This window comes from Balaenoptera musculus, chromosome 7, assembly GCF_009873245.2.
Source record: "Balaenoptera musculus isolate JJ_BM4_2016_0621 chromosome 7, mBalMus1.pri.v3, whole genome shotgun sequence".
Taxonomy (NCBI): Eukaryota; Metazoa; Chordata; class Mammalia; order Artiodactyla; family Balaenopteridae; genus Balaenoptera; species Balaenoptera musculus.
Genome location: NC_045791.1, coordinates 83,789,991 through 83,805,033, shown reverse-complemented (window position 1 = coordinate 83,805,033; position 15,043 = coordinate 83,789,991).

Here is a 15,043-nt window from a genome sequence, read left to right as displayed (position 1 = left end):
GGGAGACCTAAAGGCGGAGTGTTTCAGGAATGAGGGCTGGTCTACACTGTCAGATGCTGCTAGGGGGTCAAATAAAATGAGGCCTGAAAAGTACCCAATGGATGTAGGACACAGAGGTCATTTGTGACTTTGATTAGAGCAATTTTGTGGAATGAGGGAGGCAGAAGTGAGACCAGAGTGGGAGGGGAGGACCCCAGCTCCCTGTGGAGCTGGGGTGCTTAATGCTGCGGGCCTGAGGAACATGCTGGGTGCTGAGAACAGTGGGAAGGGCCCCCATCAGGATTTTCACACAATAGAAGGGCTTTCTGAAGGAGGTGACATCTAAACCAAGTCATGAGAGGAAAGAAGGCATTAGCTAAGGTGGGGATAAATGGGAGGGTTGGTTCATTCAGAGGGAGCAACAAGGTGTACAAAGGTAAAGACATAAGGCAGAACTTTCTGTGAACCGCCAATTCATTTTATCTGGAAAATAAAATTTGAAGTGAGAAATGTCAGGAGGTGGAGAGGTTACTTATCTTGTTAAAACCAATGAAGGATTTTAGGCAGGGGAGGGACGGGAGCAAGTTCAAATTTGGAAATGATCATTCTGTTCTTAATGAGAAGAATGAATTGGATGGGAGACACCAAAAGTAGTAAGACCAGTCTTTTTGCAGGTAGAGAAATGATGAGGGCCCTAACCAAGAAGTGGCCATGAAGATGTAGAGAAGGGGCTAGATTTGAAGATATAAAGTTGACAGAACTTGACCAATCTGAGATAGAGGCTAAGAGAGAGCTCCGGGGGGTCAAGAATGTCCCAGTGTTTTTGGCATCTCGACATGTGGTGGTGTCATTCCCTTAGACAGCAGTTCCCAAACCATCAGCCACAAATGGGTTGGGGGTGTGGAGCTAATGGTCCCCTTAGCTCCACAGACTGAGTATGGGGCAGCTGGAGTCCCCAGGCTGGTTCCCTCTATTGTCCTTGACATTTGCTGTGTGTGCTAAGTCATGAAAATGATTGGGAAGCTGTGGGCAAGGTAAGGAATATAGAAGGAGCAGATTTTTAAGAGGCATCTATGTCCAGTGGGTGAGGGACACATATCTCTGGAAGCCAGCAGAGAGATTTGGGCTGGAGATGAGGCTACGGAGTCATCAGCAACTAGGTGGTAGTTTTTAGAAGAAGCTGATAACCATGGTGGTCCTGTGGGGAAGGGCCTGAGTGGCTGGGGAAGGAAGACTTCTTCACTGCATGGTCTCTCATAGCTTTTGAATTTCGTTCCAGGTGCATGTTTGACACATTCAAAAATATAAATAAGTGGAGAGATAGATATCTGGATGGATGGGTGTTAACATTTAACTACCATTGGAGGGTGAGAGGGTGAAGATGGAGGGGCGGGAGGAGAAAGATCATCAAGACAGCAATAGAAAGCAAGCTTCAGAGCACAGGGTCAGGTTCCCACAGGAAGCATCTCTGCTGCTGAGACCTAAGAGAAGGGACGAGGTGATGGATGGGATGCAGGGAACTATGTAGGATGGGGGGATTCAGAACAAAATGGGCAGCAAGGCCAGGTCCCAAAGATTAAAAACTAGGGGAAGGGCTAGGGTTATAAGGAAAGAGGTGAAGATTTGAAATAATTTGTTAAGAGGAAAGGAAAGAAGAACAATGGAAAAAGTCAGATTTTTTTTTCAGAGCTGAGGGCTCAGTGGAATTTAGAGACCGTGAAATTTGTAGTAACTCCAATGTACAGTTCCGTGATTCCCTGCAAAGGTGCTCGGCTGCCTGGATGCAGGAGAGGAAACCGAGATGTATGATTTGTAGTAAGCCCTGAAATATTAGAGAGTACTGCCACCCCTGCAATTAGAATAAAACTAACACTGTACAGTATTCCAACAAAATTCTGAGCATTTCCATGACGACTTCATTTGGAATATCAAATTATTTTCCCAAAGTTTTTATTTTTCTCATTTTTTTTGTGTCCTTGTTTTACTGGTGCCCTAAGTGAGTGCTCGGGTGATTTGCTCATTGGCTTTGAATATGGGAATGGAAAATGAGTGCAGTTTTTTTTACTTAGCATTTGGGAAGGAAGCAGGTGAGGCAATGAAGATGAGGATAATTGAAAGAAAGTCGATGAAGTGATGGACTACAGGGGTCTCCACTGGACAAAGAAAGACGTAATAAATAGAAATAAAATTTAAAAGCTCCAGGCAGGGGTGATATTGAAAATATTTAACAATCAGTATGGCGCAGATTACAACCAATTAAAGCAGTTGCTGCCTCTCAGAATGGATTAACTAAAAAGAAGCTGGCAGGGGACAGAGGACTGCCCTTGGTCAGACCCAAGAGGCTTTAGTGAGGTCACAGTACCAGCAGTGGGAGGAAAGGCAGAGAGACCACGAGGAAAAGAGGTTATGGGCAGAGCGTGGGGTTTGGGAATTGAGAGCTGGTTACGGCTGGTGGTCAAGTCACCAGGAGTGGGCCAAACCAAACAAAGCCCCAAGGCAGCATGGAGGTGGAGGGGGTGGGCACAGAAGTCCAATGACCAGTTGGTTTTACCTCAGACTCTTTTATTCTCAGAATTTAAGGCTCTCTCCTCCTGCCTGGCAGACTAGAGTTGCAAATTCCTCTTACAATAATGAGCTATAAGGCAGTCACTCTAAATTTGACTCCATTGACTGGTAGGTAGTCCTAAATTTCCCATAACACTTGCACTGTAGATGGTTTTGTGAAAGAAAATGACCTGATTTTATGCTGTGTTTTTATTAACAAAAGTCAAGGCATATATATATATATATATATATATATATATGTTCATTCAGTTGATCTTAACTCTGTCACCTTTGGACCATTGGACCTCACCCAAAACACTGTTCCAGAGATTCCAAGCTCAGAGCATTGAAAATATTCAGAACTTTGTAGAGTTTGGAGATCTCTGCTTATTATCATATCAATGAGATGATTCATGTATGAGGTTTGTTTAATCTTTTCAATTAATTTAATACTTAATTTCCTGACTTTAAGAAACCGACTTAGCCAAAGAAGATGAAAAGACCACCTTACCCACCACAAATGACAACCAGGAACATTGGAAAGTCTCAGATGGTAGGTATATCACTTGAAAAAAAAGTACCCTTTTTATCCAAGGCTTAACACTAAATTTCAAAGAAAGGAGTTTGATCATTTATTAGCCATAAAAAATGAGAGTTAAGTCTTTTATCACCTTCATCCTATAATCAAAAAAGAAAAATCATTGTTAAAAATCTATTGAAATCTTTGAAGGAAGGTACCAGACATTCACTGAGCACCTTCTAGATGCTGGTCACTGTGAGAGACACCGGGGCCCACAATAAGGGAGTTGTGGCCACACAATTACATCTGGGGGAAAGGAGCCATGAGAATATGAGAAAGTAAATGCGAAGACACACAATGAATTAAAAAGCTTGATAAAACAGGGCAAGGTAGTACACAAGGAAAGAAAGTATATAATCTAGAAACTCACAAGGAAAGAAAAGATCCTTGTAATGTATGAAGGGAAAAATTTAGTAATATCTTGAAATCTACTTGAGACTTAAAATGGCTAAAAATAATCCAATTAAAAAAAATAATCCAATAGCATGTATTTATTTATTCAGAAGCTGTCCTGGTTCAGTCACACAAGATGAAAAAATTCTAGAGATCTGCTGTACAATGATGTGCATATGGTTAACAGTTCTGTACTGTAGATGTAAAATTTTGTGAAGAAGGTAGATTTCATGTTATATGTTTTTACCACCATTGAAAGAAGAAACTGTGAGAGGTACTAGGGACATAAACATACATTGAACGTTGCCTTTGCCCTCAAAGTGCTCACCATCTAGCGTGGGTGACTGCAAAGCAAAGCGAAAACTACCTTATGGAGAGGTAAGTGTTATGATAGAGGGTATAGTGGGACCACATAGGGGGTCTCCTGACATAGAGAGTGTTAGGAAAGGCTTTCGGGAAGAGATGAAATGGAAGCTGAGTCTAGGAGGAGTAGAAATTACTCATGTAATTTGGTGAAGAGGAGGTGTGCAAGTAGAGGGGCGGGTAGGGAAGAGGTTGTGAAAGGTGTCCCACCAGAAGGAAAAACAGGGGCAAAGCAGGCATTTCAGGGGATCAAGGCATGGCCAGAAGTGTGAACCAGAGGCAGCATCAAATTATATTCAGAAGATGATAAGTCGGGCAGCTGGGCTAGAGTAGGGGATCCAAAAAGGATGAAGAAAGCTGGAAAAGGTAGGTAGAGGCCATCTGTTGTTTGGCTGAATAGTTGGTGGAGGGCTCAGCAACATAGCTGGCGGCTGGACAAAACATGAAATCGATGGGGGCATGCTTAGAGAACGAATCTAGCTTCATCACTGACCCTCTGCAAGATGCTCAAGCAGCCCAAATCACTATCCAGAGGAGCGTGGTGAATTCAGTTCCAGCCAGAATACATATCTTTAAGAAGCCCAGTCAGACAGTGTGTCTGGGTACCTGGGTGGCAGCACTATTATTCTAGTCGGCCCAGCTGGTGATAAGCAACACTCATGGAAAGGAGGGAGGGCACTATGGCCCCCGTGAGAGAACTGAGAAAAAGCTATACGGTCTCTCATGAAGGGGATGACCGGCAGCTTCCCAGGATGGAGGAAGAAAAGCCAAATGGTCGAGTATGTATTCCCAAGTCTTTGCATCAGAACGATTTAAGTTGGTCATTCAAATTTTAAGGCTCTTAGGCTTAACTAATTCATAATCTTAAAGAACTTTAGTGGTAATTAAGTGAAGAAAATGGGGTTGATTTCAGGTTGTTGGGAGGGCTGTTTATTCAATGAGCATTGGAATCAAATATAACGAGATACAGTGCTTTCCATATTGTGGGTTAGGTGAGTTGTGAAAAAAATTTAGTGGGTCATGAAATGGATTTAATAACTGGCGTTTTTCCTTGAACTAGAATAAAATTGATGCTAAAAGGGTAAGTAAGGAGAGCAGAATTTTTTGCCAATGAATTAGAATAGGATAGAAAGAAAAAGATAAGTATTAGAAAAGATAAGAGAAGGATAAGAATAGATTAGAAAAGGGTGAGTATTTTTTTCATGTAACTTTTTGTTTCATTATATGCACACAAGTGAAGGTACTGGACTGGAATGTAAAATGTATTTTTTTTTTACACTGGGTTTTGGTCAACAAAGTTTGAAAAGCACTCACAAAGAACATCTCACGGGCTGTTAGTTATATTCTAAACCACCATGTTTTATCTAATATTGGTTTCAGAATATAAAGATTTGTTTTCTGATCTAATGCCAGATGATGAAAAAGATCTGATTTTGTCAGATGGTAAGTCTGTCAAGTGATAAGCAATCTGCGTGGTGCTAATGGTCATGACACACGTTGTCCAGCCTTAGAGAATGATCCTGTGGTCAGAGAACACAGTCCAGCAACCGAAGTAATTTTGAAATAACTCTGTTTCTTTGATTCATAAACACTTTGAAGGAGGGATAAAAGATGGAAGCAAATTTTTTTTTAATGCTGAAATTGCTTCCATGTCATACTCACCTCAAACTCTCCCCAAATACTCTGACTTCAGCTCCAGCCTCTGTGTCTCATCCTTCTCACCTTTTCTTCTCAATTCTTCATTACAAAGCTCAAAACAGCTGACATGGCAAGTCAGGATCCTCCTCAGAATGTGGGTGAAAGGAAGACCCTGACAAGTCCAAGTTAGAATTCTCTTTAACAGGGATAACCTGGGAATTTTTATACATGCATACATATATGTATCTTGTATATATTTGTATAGAGGCTTATATATTTTCTAAATCTGCCTATATGCGTTGTATATCCAGAAGATAATAATAATCTAGTCTGTTTCCATCTTTACTACTTCTTTACTTAAAACTCTGTGTACAGGAGGGAGCTGGCAAACACTGAAACATTGCCAGTGATTTATTTTGTGGGGACCAAGGTTTCACAGAGAAGTTGGTAGAAAGATGCTACACTGAGCTGTTTGGCTAGACACCCGTTTGCCCCGACAGTGGCTTATCCATGATGCCATATAGAAGTGATCTGGCATCTTGCAACTTTCAAAGAGGGCAAGGCATTCAGAGAAACTTGGAGTAGAAGGAAAAAGGAGAAAATGAGAATAACTGCAAAACTCAATGTCCTTTAAATACTAAAAAACTCCGTTCTTTTAATTCTCTATATACTGCAGTAGATTTTTTAGATCTGATTCCTCAAACCAGCTCTGAAAAGCCACACAGTCAAGAACACACATGGTAGGTGGTAGACAAACATTAATGTTAAAAGGTGGTCTTTCCTTTTATAAATGGAAATGGGTAGAAGAGGTCAAGTGTCCCTGTGATATGGTTCTTCTCAAACCCTCTGCGTTCCCACATCCCCAGAAGTTCAGCCATGTTTGCTGATTCTCTAGAGCCTAGCTTCCTACTTTTATAACCAGGGCTATGACAGTGACAACCGAATCCTTCCCTCAGAATGAGTAAGTGAGGAAATGGACACAAATATATCCGCAGGTCCAGATTTTCAAAGATTGTAACTGAGTTGTCATGATATTTTATGCAAACAAGGCAGATGTAGGTTTCTTTGTGGTTGACCAGTCAGGATATTCACCCATGGCTCCACACTTGCATTTAAATATCCAATAAGATTAATAGATCCATTGCACCTTCCAATCGGAAAATGTGCAGTGTGATGAGCTTTGGCGTGGGGCTAGCTATGGGGAATTAGAATTGGTGCATAGAGGAAAAGCAGGGCCAAAAGAGGAAACGGAACTGACAATAGAGCTGCTAAAAAAATTCAAAATGAGAAGCAAAGGAGCCAAGAGAGACGGCACATAGAAATAGATTAACGTCAGGAAAGTGGCCAGAATTTAGTTTCGATATGAAACTGTCAAATGATGATCATGTGGTTTGATTCCCCTCATAGGATCCTTCTCACACATGCACTCCCTCAGCTATTGAATCAGATTGAATACAGGAATCCAGTAAACAGAAGGAAAAGGGCAGCCAAAGAAAAACTAATAAAAACATGTTACTAACATATTTTTAAAATAGTTACATCGTTTCATTTCCTTCCCTTTACAGATTCTGAAGGCGAAACTATGGAAGAGTAGCAGATCAAATTAGATCAACTATAAAATTATTTGGTAGTGTAATAAATATGGAAAGACCCATGAATGTCTGTATTTAGAGAAGAATAATTCGAAAGATTTACTTCAGTCTTGGCTAATATTATGTGAGACAATTAAATAACAGTGACAGCACACACACAAAAAGAGTTCAGTCATTTTATGTTACTTGTATCCATTTATATGTTTGCTTATTATTGCACTTTGTCTAAATAGTTTGGTGTCAACTGCTGTTTTTTAAACTACACTAAAATAGAATTGTCAGTCGTTGCATCCTTGCCCACACATCCTTCTGAGAGAACCTGTTTCTCCCGCAGGCCATACCTAAGACATGGGACTAGGCGGCCATGTTTGCTCAGATGTCCTTACCACCTTGGCCTCAGCTGATAGGGCCAGAATGGATACACCTGACTCAAGGAGAACCAATCAGAGTTTTCTCTTGCTCTCTCAAAAAATTTGAACTGAGAAAAAATGAGTAAGTTGGTGTCTGAGTGATGGTAATGGTAGTGAACAAGAGAAGGCCACCAAGTTCTGCCTGTGAGGTCTTCAGAGCCCGTCAGGTTTACCGCCTTCATAAGAACCGGCTGTGTATTGTTTTTCCTTGCATTTGCTTTTATTTTAGTCTATATTGATTAGATTTCTGTTTCTTGACACCATATGTAGCCTGAGTAAATGGAATTTTAAAAGAAAAGCGTAACATTTTACCTTATAATTGCATGGTTTAAGAAGAAAATTACAGTATTTTATTAAAGTAGTAGGAGTCACACCCATCTGCTCATATATTTCGAGCTAATAAGACCATTTACAAAGGCCAGTTAGGAACTTTTGAAAGACCAGGAGTGAGGTTAAAAATTGCTGATACCTGTGCTTTCTCTGTAGTTTTTTGTGTTTTTTTTTGTTTTTCTTTTTAATAATTCTTTATTTTATTTATTTATTTATGGCTGTGTTGGGTCTTCGTTTCTGTGTGAGGGCTTTCTCCAGTTGCAGCAAGCGCGGGCCACTGTTCATCACGCTGCACGGGCCTCTCACTATCGCGGCCTCTCTTGTATCGCGGAGCACAGGCTCCAGACGCGCAGGCTCAGTAGTTGTGGCTCACGGGCCTAGTCGCTACGCAACATGTGAGATCTTCCCGGACCAGGGCTCAAACCCTTGTCCCCTGCATTGGCAGGCGGATTCTCAACCACTGGGCCACCAGGGGAGCCCCGGGGAGCCCCTCTCTGTAGTTTTAAATGGTGCTTCAGGTACAAGTTACTTTCTGAAAATTCAGGGAGCTTTCAGATGCTTCTGCACTGCTTCTATACCATCATAATAAAATGGATGATTTTAAAACCATGACTAACTTTGGCTTATTTCCGAAGTCAGCACTTCATTTATTATGAAGAAAACTTAAGGACTTAAGGACTTCAGGTGAGGTTGTGTGCCCTAATCCTACCACTTCCTCTGCCCCTTCCTGTGGGGTTCTCAACCAAAGGGGTGAGACCACAAAGAACAGTAACTGGAGGGGAAATCCCCTGGTGCTGTACGACACAGGGCGGGGCACGTGGCAGCTGCCCCTCAGCACACGGCTTCTTCACGGTAAAACTGAACTCGATTGGAACGTGTGACTCAGACTAAGAAACTCGAGCAAAGCTTCCTGTTCCATTCCCCTGGAGTCAGCTATGCCCATCAGTTATCAGCCAGAACCAAGAGGAAAAGTCAGAACAGAGAATACAACCATGAACACAATCACCTTTCAATCCAGTAGCCCTGCGTTTAGTGAGACTCTTCCCAGTGGGTGTCAAGCCCTGACCAATCAGACAATCAGCTGCTTCTCCAATAGCTGGACATCTAGGAAGGGGTTAGAGACAGACATGGGCAGAGTTTCTCCTCTCTAGGGACACTGTAGGAAATATTCAGCCCCATCCCCAGCAGGCTGTACTTCCCAGTATGAATCTGAACAACCGCTTGTTTGAACCACTGTGGGATGACCAGGATGGTCCAGGATAGACTCCCATAGGAGAAGAGAACAAAGTGATTTTAACCACTATACCTACTACCATACATTTGTCCAAAATTAATACAAGATATGGAATTATACGTGCTTGCTATTTGTTTAAAAATAATGAGGGCGCCATTTCAAAAATAATATCTTTCAGAGAATTACTATTTTGTTTTTGTTTGTTCATTTTTCAGCTGATGCACTAGCTCTCACAGTAGCTTATTATTTGTAATGACCCAACTTGGGAAATCTCAAGTCTGGTCTTCCCATTAGGAGTAACTTTAATGTGAGATTATTAAAAAATAATTTCTCCATGTTATTAAAACTGTCATGATAAAGGCAGAAGGGAAGAAAATTCAGTAGAACTTTTAAAATATGACTCAGAGAAAGGCATTATATGAATAAAGCAATTACTTTATTGGTCACTGAAATATAGGTTAAGTGTACATATCCTGTAACTGTAGCAGGCACTCTTAGTTGCCCTCCCTACAGCCCTGCTCCCATTCTCTTGACTAACAGAACTCTGATTTTGTTGGGATGGGCAATGGGCCCAACTCTAGGCCATGAATCTTGATAGATCTTAGCTAGTCCCATTTGCCAGTGATTGGTCTAGCGGCAGGCATGTGACCCAGTTTTGTACAGTGATACATAAGGAGAAATCGTCTTCCAGCGGGGTTGTGTGTATGTGTGAGAGAGAGAGGGTGTGGAAGGCAGAGAGAAAGAGGGAATGAATGAATGAATGAATGAATGAATGGTATGCAAGGAGAAAGCACTTTGACTTCCACCTACTTCCTTCCTGCTTAAAATGCTGCTCTACCAGGGCCTAATGCTTGCAGCTTGGGCAGCCATTTTGTGGCCATGAGGCAAGACATCACCAGCAGGGTCCCACCAGGAGAGTGGCAGTGTAGAAAGATAGAAAAAGCCTGGTGCCTGAGCCCAAGGCCTCAATGACTTCAAAGAGCCTCTGAGCCAACCCTGGACCAACTTCAGAATTCCTGTCGAATAAACAACAAATAACTTTATGGTTTAAGCCCCTGTGAGTTGTGGTTTCTGTTACTTACATCCAACAAATACATACTTATACATATGGCTATATATACTTACAGCCAAAAGCTACATAACTTGATAGAGAAATATCTTTCACTTTGTTATTGTCATTTGTTCTAGGGGAATGAATAAGAAATATATTTAGATAATTTAGACAATTCTCCCACTCAGTCAGGTTCAAAACCTGTATTGACTTTCATATTTTTTTATATTTCAATTTCTTTTTTATTTTATTTTTTTTATTGAAGTAGAGTTGATTTACAATGTTGTGTTCGTTTCAGGTGTACAGCAAAGTGATTCAGTTATACATATATGCATATATATATATCCTCTTGCAGATTCTTTTCCCTTAGAGGTTATTACAAAATATTGAGTATAGTTCCCTGTGCTATACACTAAGTCCTTGTTGGTTATCTATTTTATGTATTATGGTGTGTATACGCTATCATGTTTTTAATATTCTCAATTCCAGTGAGTAAATGTCATCAGCCTAGCTCAATGGACAAGTGGTTTTCAGCATTAGCATGAATCGGAATCACCTGTTAAAAACAGATTGCTGTGCCCCATCTCCAGAGTTTCTGATCCAGCAGGTCTTATGTGGGGCCTGAGAACTTGCATTCTTCACAAGTTCCCCGGGGACACTGATACTGCTGATCTGAGGACCACACTTTCACAACCACTGCTCCAGCCAATGGACAGTCACCTCCTAAGTCAGCTACCTCCCCAATTCCCTTTATCCACATCTACAGTATTGGTACTTTAGTCTGAATTTCACTTTCTGACTGCAGGATTCCTCTCCACACTTACCAGCATGTTGTTTTAGGACTTCTTAATGTCATCCAAACTGGTTCACCACAATCCTGTGAGCCTTAGGTTTGCTGCCCTACCACGTTTGCATAGACCATTTGCCCCACCTAGAATCTTATCTCACTGAAGCTACTTTAGGTCTGACACAGTGGGGTGACCTTCCCTCTGTAGGCCAAATCATTTCTTTTTATATCAGAGAGATGAAAATTATGGGATTCCAACAGACAGAAATAGGTTAAAGAGCCTTTTCCTCCCTCTACTCCTACCAGGTGGGAAATAATGTCGTATATAACCTTCATTTGTTCCTTTTTTGGCCTTAACATGAGCATCTTTATGTCTAAAATGGTCCTGGCCCATAGCTGCATGCTTACTCATTCTGCAGAGGACACAGAAAGGTTACCCAAGCTTACAACTGAGCCGCTGGAAGCAAAACCCGTAACCCTCCCAAGCCTGAGCAGCTGCTCTGCGCCTTAGATTAATTTCTTCTGGGCAGAAATTATAAGCCCTCAGGGATCTCTAATCACAAGTTTCTCATTTGATTGGTCCAAGGAAGCATGGTTGCTATACAAAGGGGCCGTAAGCAAGGGTTTTGCAGAGCCACGGTTTCCTCCTTCCGTGTAGGTACACTACCTATCTCAATCTCAGGGAAAGTGGCCCCCAGGCCCGAGTGTCTCTTGCCCAAGAACAGCACGCAGTAGTCACACTCGAGTAATGCCATCAAGTCAAGTTTACACCCACAGCCCCCAGAAGTTACTGCGATGACTGAAAAATCCCAGGATGTGTCCGTAGTTCTCATACAGACTTGACCTATCAGCAGTGTTTGACATGGTGGATCATTTCCTTCTCTCGGTTACACTTACCTTCCAGTGCACAGAACTTTCACGGTTTTCTTCCTAATTCATCCCCATGAGGTGTCCCACTTTTTCTCTGTTTCCTTTGCTGGTTCCTCCTCTTGTCCTCTCGTAAGCTTGGAGTGCCCCAAGGGTCTATCCTTGGTTATCTTCTCTATCTACACGCATCTGTTAATAATTCCATCTAGTTGCATAACTTTACATACCGTCTATGTGTAGGTAACTCCCAAATTTATATCTCCAGGCTGTCATCTCTTCCAAACTTGATACTCCTCTATTCTACTTGAGATTCCTAGTTAAATTGCAAATAGGCAAATAAGTTAACAAGCCCCAAATTTCCCTTTTATTCCAACATCTCACACCTCAAACTTGTTCCTCCCACAAAATCTCAGTGAAGGGGAACTTCATCCTCCCAACTGCCCAAAACCCTTGGAGTCGCCCTTTACTTTTCTTTCCCTCACATTCTACACCCAATCTCTTAGGAAGTCCTGTTGGCGCTAACTTCAAAATATTCTCCTGTAAATCAGATAGTATCTCATCTATGTTTAAAAGCCTGTAGAGGCTCTCAGTTGACTACGGGGTAAAGGTCAAGTCCTTACATTGGCCTGTTCCCACCCCACCTTTACATCCCTCTGATCTTTCCTACTCCTGTCCTCCCTGCTCATCCCACTCTGCTCTGGCCACACTGGCCTCTTAGCTACAACTCACATCTGCCAGGCAGACTCCCACCTCAGAGCCTCTACCTGGAGCACTCTTTCTCTAAATGGTACTTAGCGAACACCTTCACTTCCTTCACATCTTTGATCAAATTTCACTTTCCTAATGGAGTCTACACATGCCACACTATGTAAGACTGTAATATTCAGCAATATCTAAACCCCCTTACCCTGCTCTACTTTTCAGTTTATTCCATAGCACTTACAATAATCAATATTATTGTTTGTTCATATGTTATTATCATATTGTCCGTCTCCCATACTAAAATGGCAGGATCGTCATCTATTCTCTAATGTTTTCTAAGCACCTGGAATAATGCCTGACACATAATTGCGATCGATCAATGTATGTTTTTGTCCCTCTCTTCTAAATTCTGACAATACTCATTATTATTTTTTGAAGTATCTATAAAAAAGGAAAACCAGTAAGTCTCCAAGGAAGTGAGTAGCTTATCTCCTCAAGAGTGATATTACCTTGGTAGAATCCACCACCAAAGCCTATTCTTCATCCTTGCACAATCAGAAGTATAGTGTGTGGGCACTATTAATGATCCTCACAAAACCAACCAAGACTAATGATAGAACAAGAATGCCAATTTATGTCTTAGATTTAAAATAGAACCTACCAAGGAGAGCAGATGTCCACAGCCCTGAGAGTGACTTCACTTCCTGTGCAAGCTACGTGGAGGCACAGATTATAATCAGAAGGTTTGGAGTCAGAACAAGGAGAAGTATTTAAATAATTTGGAAATCTGAGAGCCTCAGACTATAATTAACTTTCATCTCCACAGGAAAGCAATATGCAACATAGATCATAGGCAGGGCACTCTCTCCATGCACAATGCTAACGAGTCTCTCCTGATTGATTTTATTCAACACATTTCTTGGATACTTACAATGACTCATACAGTATGGGAAGCAAACACTGAGGATACAGAGTATAGTTCTGCTCCTACTTCTGAAGTGTAGGGGTCATTCCCACCACTAAACAATTTTCTGACATCAGCTGCATGTCCTGCAATCCAATTCAATTCTAATACAACCTACCTGGAGATAGGGTCAGATCCCACAGGCTAAGAGCTCAGTCCTATAAGACTGCCCCCCAGTACACATACGCACACATACGCACACACACACACACACACACACACACACACACTACTTCAGATACCAATCAAAAGGCCAGGTTGTCACCTGTGCTTCTGACCAATGGCTATAGATCAGATCCCCTCCCTGGGTTAGATTAATTTCCTAGGGCAACTGACAGAACTCAGGGAAGCATTTTACTTAACAAATTAACAGTTTGTTTTAAAAAGGATATAACTCAAGGGCCAGATGGAAGAGAAGCACAGGGCAATATATGGGGAAATGTTGCAAAACTTCCATGCCCTCCCCAGCATGCCACTCTTCCCAAATCTCCATGTGTTCACCAACCTGGAAGCTCTCTGAACCCCATCCTTTTGGGGTTTTATGGAAACTTCATTGTAGGAATGACTGACTAAATCATTGGCCATTGGCAATTGATTCAACCTCCAGTCCCTCTCCCCTCCCCAGAGGTCAAAGGGGTGAGACTTAAAGTTCTAACACGCTAAACAGGTGGTTGGTTCCTCTGGTAACCAGCCCCCCATCCTTAAGTGCTTCCAAAAGTCACCTCATTAACATAATAAAAGACAATTTATCACTTTCATCCCTTAGGAGATCCCAAGGGTTTTAGGAGCTCAGTGCCAGAAAGGGGACAAAGGGACAAAATCCAAATATATATTTCTTATTACGAATCACAGTATCACACATGAACAAACAAGACAAAAGAGCTCTTATTCCTGCCCCTGAGGAGCTTGCTTTCTAGTAGAGAAAACAATGATAGATCAGTAAACAAATAAAGAACCAAGATGACCACAGGTTGTGCTAATAGTTATGAATAAAATGGAGTTATGTGTTGAAGCTACTTCAGATAGGGTGGTCTTGGAAGACCTCAGGGAAGCCTGAAGAATGAGTTTGTACCCTTAGATCAATGTCTACCCCCTTCCCTGCATGTCCTTCACCCTCCTCTGCCTCTGGTAACGGGGAACGACCATTCTACTCTCTGTTGCTTTGAGGTAGACTTTTTTTTTCTTTTCTTTTTGAATTCCATGTGTAAGTGAGATCATGTGCTATTTGTCTTTCTGTGTCTGGCTTATTTCAAATTAGCATAATATCCTCCAGGCTCATCCATATTGTCACAAATGGCAGGATTTCCTTCTTTTGTAAGGCTGAGTAATATTCCATTATATATATACATCACATTTTCTTTATCCATTCATCCACTGTCAGACATTTAGGTTGCTTCCATATCTTGACTACTGTGAATAATGTTGGAATGAACATAGGAGTGCAGATATATCTTTGAGATACTGATTTTATTTCCTTTGGCTATATGGCCAGCAGTAGGATTGCTGGATGACATGATAGTTCTATTTTTAAATTTTTGATCAATCTCCATATTGTTTTCCATAACAGCAGTACAAATTTACGTTCCCACCAACAGTTCACAAAGGTTCT